This window comes from Pinus tabuliformis, chromosome 4_1 (genome assembly GCF_031772625.1).
Source record: "Pinus tabuliformis cultivar Carrire ecotype Pingquan chromosome 4_1, CPIR1, whole genome shotgun sequence".
In the NCBI taxonomy this organism is placed as follows: domain Eukaryota; kingdom Viridiplantae; phylum Streptophyta; class Pinopsida; order Pinales; family Pinaceae; genus Pinus; species Pinus tabuliformis.
The window spans coordinates 388712909-388718637 of record NC_142303.1 but is presented as its reverse complement, the minus strand read 5'-3'; positions in this window follow the sequence as shown (position 1 = coordinate 388718637).

Sequence of the window (5729 nt, the reverse complement as noted above, 5' to 3'; positions counted from 1 at the left end):
AAATGGATAGCTGAAGCTCATCTTCTTCCATTTCTTTTGTGATAGCATAATTTGTCTCTTCTGAAATTAATTTAGGGATGTGTCTTGTGAAGTATTCATAGTTTTGGTTCCCAAGATATGTTGAGAACAAAATTTTGAAGTGTTGATATGCTTCCCTTTTTATTTCTTCCTGTCCATTTATTTCAACATCCCCTTCTCCTTTGATTTTCTCTATGTGGTTTTTGATTATTCTCATTTTAGTGGTGTTATGAAAGAATGTAGTATTCTTATCACCAGCCTGAATCCAGAAGTTTCTAGACATTAACCTCCAGGTATCTTCCTCATTTATGTTGTTCTTATAAATTTCCCAATGTATTTATTTTTCTTTCAGTTGGTTATCTTTTGTTACTTCTCCTTCCTCCATGATATTTTGAACATTTTGAAGCTCCCTTTGCAGCTCTATTTTCTTTTGTTGAGGTTATTTATAATGCAATAGTGCCCAATATTTTAGATTTTTTTTACATGTTATAGCTTTGATTCCCAAAAAAAACTTGGGGAGCCATTGATGCTTTTATTCCATGCTATGGAGACCAGACTTCTGACTTCTTCAAAATTTGTTGAGAGGGGATTGTAACAAAAGGGGAGAGATCCCAAGTTTTCACTTTCCTCGAATTTTATTGTGATACGCTTATGGTTCGAAGTAGTTGAAGGGATGATATTTTAAATCAAAGAGTTGTAGTATGAAATGATGTCATCTTGGATTAAAAATATGTCCAATCTCTCTTTGATATTACCCAGGCCTAGCCTTTTGTTGCTCTAAGTGTATTTACCATTTTTGTGTAGAATGTCCATTAGATTGTGAGTTTCTATGATGTTTTCAAGCTTTTCTATGAAAGGATTAGCCTGAAATATGCCATCTTATTTTTCATTTGCATTCAATATTAGATAATGTCTCCTCCAATTATGAATTTTTTTATTACTTTTGAGGCTTAAACAGTCAGCCAAGGAATTCCAACAATGGTCCTTGTCTCTAAAATGAGGGAGTGTAAATGTTGAACATACATATTTGATAGTCGAATATCTTATATTTGAATTCAACCTTGATCCAATGTAGCTCTTTGTACTGACATATAAGTTTCCATGAGGATTGTTTACACATTGTACAAATACCACCTGATGCACCTATTTCTTTTATAGTTGTTCCTTCATAATATTTAGTTTTTTGGATTATCTGATTCATTTCTTGTTTGGAGGACTTGGTCTCCTATATTAAGAAGAAGTATGTACGTTCAAATTTAATAAGGTCTTTTTCTATATTTACTTTCGAGAGATGTCTGAGACCTCTACAATTCCAGTATACCATATACATTATTTCCTTTGAGATGGAGAAGAGGGACCTTTCCCACGAATTATCTAATTTGTTTTTTCCTTGTTTCCAATACTTTTTTCTATGTATGTTTCCATTGGTTGTTGGGTCCCCATGGCCATTTCTTTTATTGCTTCTTTGTCCCTTATTTCCTTATTGGCTTTCCTTCTAGGCTTCTTATGACTGTCAAATGGGAAGAGAGATTCCTTGGACTGATTTCTAGTCATAATTATTTTGAAGGGAGCAACAAGAATGCTAAAGGGGAGGTCAAGGGAAGAAGGATGTGGGAGGGGAGTGTAGGGGGCAGACAAGAAGGGGCTAGAGGAGCAGCAGGAGGAGAGGCAAGGGATTCAAGAGGGAGATAGGGAGAATCTTCTCTAGCATGGAAGGGAACAAGAGGGGGATCTAAAGAGGCAAAGGGATTGGAATTAGAAGGAAATGTGAGAGAGGAGGAGGGGGGAGGAGCACTTCAAGGAGGGGGAGAAGAAGAGGAAGGGGTTGGAGATTTTGGAGGCTTAGTTCAAGTTTGTTTTGTTTTGTTTTTGTTTTGTTTGTTTTTTTGTTTTTTTTTTTTTTTTTTAACAGGCTCCCATTGAGGGTCTTAAGAATAATTTGTTTCTTCTATTTCTCTCTTCAAACATCTATTTGCGAAATAATCATATTCATGAAATGCCTTACATTTGAATGGAAATTTCTCATAATCCAGTTGTTGAATGTGTGCCCAGTTTTCGACCTTGATCTTCACTTCTTTTGGTAGTCCCTTTCCCTAGTCAACTTCCACACAGATTCAATCACAAGCATGCATGTTTTCCTTTGGTTCACTTCAATCTATATATTTTCCAAATGTGTTGCCTATTGCTTTGACAGATTCATCCCTCCAACAATGAAGAGGATGGTGTGGGAGGTGGACCCAAACTAGAACAACATTAGGAACATCAAACTCAGGATCAAAGTTCGGAGTCCATTTGTTTAAGTATAAGCCTCTAGTATCCATGAAGTAAGGCTTGTTTCTGAAGATGACATCTATGTCTTCCTTGAATTAGAAATAGAAGGTGAAATAACCTCTTCTACATAAGCATATAGATGTTTTGCCTTGCTTTGAGGGAAACCAGTTTTGCTCAACCCATTATAGCACGGTTTTTGGAGATGGTCATAGTCCAGTGAACTCTTCGAGGCAATGCAAGAGGTAGAACTATTTCTAGAATATCCTTAATATTTTTAACAAACTTAGAGACAACAAGATGGTTTTGAGGGAGGCCGAGGGAAGAAACAATACTGGAAAAGGCTAGAGAAATAGCATTAGAGTGGGGCGCAGGAGCAAAGTGAGCCCACTGTGGATCAAATTATTGAGGGGCCATGGGGAGAACACAATGGCTAAAGGAGGAGGAGAGATCTCATGGGGAGAGAGTAGTGCAAGAGAGTAGTTATTTTTTATGGTTACCAGTTTTAAAGTTGTAGTTATTATTATGAATTAAAAATTTATATAATTATAATATACTTTTATATAATCATAAGTTATATATATATATATATATATAGAGTTTATAAAGATTAACAAAAAATTATTGAGTCTAGAGACACTTTCAAACTTACTATGGTAGAGATATTGTAATGTAATGCCTTGTTAAACATTTTTTACACAAAAATAAAAATAAATATAAAATTAATTATATCCATCTTAACTTCATATCGAACTTCAAAAAATATTCACACTGTCATAGTTTATATCTTATAAATATGTTTATATAATTATAATTACGTTACGAGATGTTTATGCATATGATAATTATAGTTATACTAATTAAATATTATTTTTTCATTCATAATAATAATTACTATTTTATCTTTATTTTTTATTAATATTTAAAAAAATATAATGACTAAATTCTTACATATGGATTATTTAATTATTTGTCTAAAATCTATAAATATATATATGATGTCGAACTCATAGTTTTTTTCTATGATTGAGAAAACGTATTTTTATATAATTATAAATATTCTCATTCTACTCTAATATTGCCAATTTGTAATTATACTTATTAGAGTATAAGAGTATGACCTTCACATGCAAATGGAGCTATTCACATAGAGACAATCTATAGTTTATTAATGTTAACAAATTTTATAATAATTAGATTATTATATAAATTATTTAAATTTTATAATCATTATGGATATAATGTTAGAATAATAATTATCATGAATGGAAAATTATGATTTTATATAATTATAATTAGTTTGTGGGATGTTCATGTAAATGTATTTTAAAATAAATATACTTATATTTAGTGACACAATTTATAAGTGTAAATATTGGAAAAATTATAATAATTAAAATGTGGATTATCAAAATATTTTTTAAGTATAAAATAATAATCAATATTTTAATAAATTTGTAATTGATAATTGTTATTAAGTTGAGAGGCCTTTTCTATCTTAGTATGGTAGAGATGCTATAATTAATGTTTAACATTTTAACTAGTTCAAATTACATAAAAATAAAAATTAAATAAAAAATTAATGTAATATAATGTAAACATTTAAACTCAGTTAAAATAAAATAAAAAAAATAAAATTAACAAAATAATAATAACCCTATAAAAACAAAATAAAAATAAAAATAAAAATGGCTCATGATAATATAACCTATTTAAAGGGGGAAATTAAACCAACCTAGATCTATCTTTACTCTAGATCCATCAAGCATCTAGAGGGATCAAATCTCTTGGTATGTAAACTTCTTCTAGAGTGAAAAGATATGTCATCCCTATCGCCACTCGGTAGATCCGAAGTTAAGATGGATCTATGCTGGTCATAATGGATGAAAATTATACTTTCAAAAATATTATAATTATAATCAGCTCATAACAAGTTCATGCATATGTGCTTTAAGTAAATATATTAGTATCATGATTTATAATTATAAATATTAAGATAAATTATAATCATTATAGTATTATGTATACTATTTAAATATTTATCCAAAATGTATAATAATTATAAATGTCATATGATAGTTGTAATTGGTTATTGTTAGTTTTTATTATGAATGAGAATATATACTTATAATTAGCTCAAGAGAAATTCATGCATATGTGTTTTATAATAAGTATATTTACATTTTATGAAGGTAGGAGCAAGAGGGGTCATTTATCGCCCCGGCGAAGAAATAGAGTCAAATTTTGCTTGGGGATTAGGTCGCGCAACAAATAACCAATCAAAATCTCTAGCCATATGGTAAGGCCTAAAGATTACAATTGAAAGGGGGATTCATCAGCTATTTATTTTTTTACGATTCCATGATAGTTATTCAAAAGCTCCACCAAGAGATAGATCTCCTTGAAAGAGACTAGCCTTCGATTTTCCCCATAGTAAGGTTTTTAATCCAAAGGTTTGAAACTATTTCCTTCTACCAATTCAAAAGAGAACAATCAAAGTTTTGTTAAACCACCCAGTAAGGGAGCAAATTTAGATCAAGGAATAGTAATCCAAGACCAAGGGACTCCATTCTTACTTCATATTCAATGAGTTTTGAATGAAACATGAATGAAATAATCATGTCCAATTTAAGCTTCTTTGACGAATTCATTATATCAAAATCAAGGGTTGACATGCCATTTATTAATGACTCCAATCCCATGATAGTGAATATACTTGAGGGCCAACAACTTTACAAGTTAGACCATGGTGGAAATGAGTCTAGATGGGAGAGCAAGGTGAGAGATGACATGTTAGAGGACATGTGTAACTTCATCCCACATGAATTTAAGTTTGGCACAATGGTTTTGCAAGTTTGTACTAGACTAGCACTCAAGCAGTTAAGTTCACATGAGCTTGGAAGAAGCGTGAATGATTTAGTCATCGAAATCTGCATTAGGAGAATGTAGGGTAGGGAAAATAGTATTCAATGTGAAGAGATGGTTGATGGAGTGAGAAGAATTCATGTAAAGAATTATAAATGGTATCTATTGGTGTTGTAATTCTTGATGGTTATCATTATATCTTGTGTTCCTTATAACATGGCATCATTAAGTCGAGATGATCATGGGAGAGATGGTAAGGATCAACTATTGGTTATAATGGAAGATCTCTCATCCCTCCAAGCCAATTTTTGTGACAAATGACTTTGGAAGCCCGTTATCACTTCTCTATGATCTCTCATTAATTGGAGGAACTACGCAAGGATTTAGAGAGTTTACAACTTAATATGGAAAGTCTAGAAACCAAGGTAAATTTTTTGAGTTGAAAGGTGGACAAGATTGAATTGATAGTGGAAATAGTGACAATGGGAATTCTAAACGAAGTGTATGGAATCACCGAGCTCTCTCCTCATTATGGGTGGGTCAACATACTACATCACAAGCCCCAAGGATAGAAACTA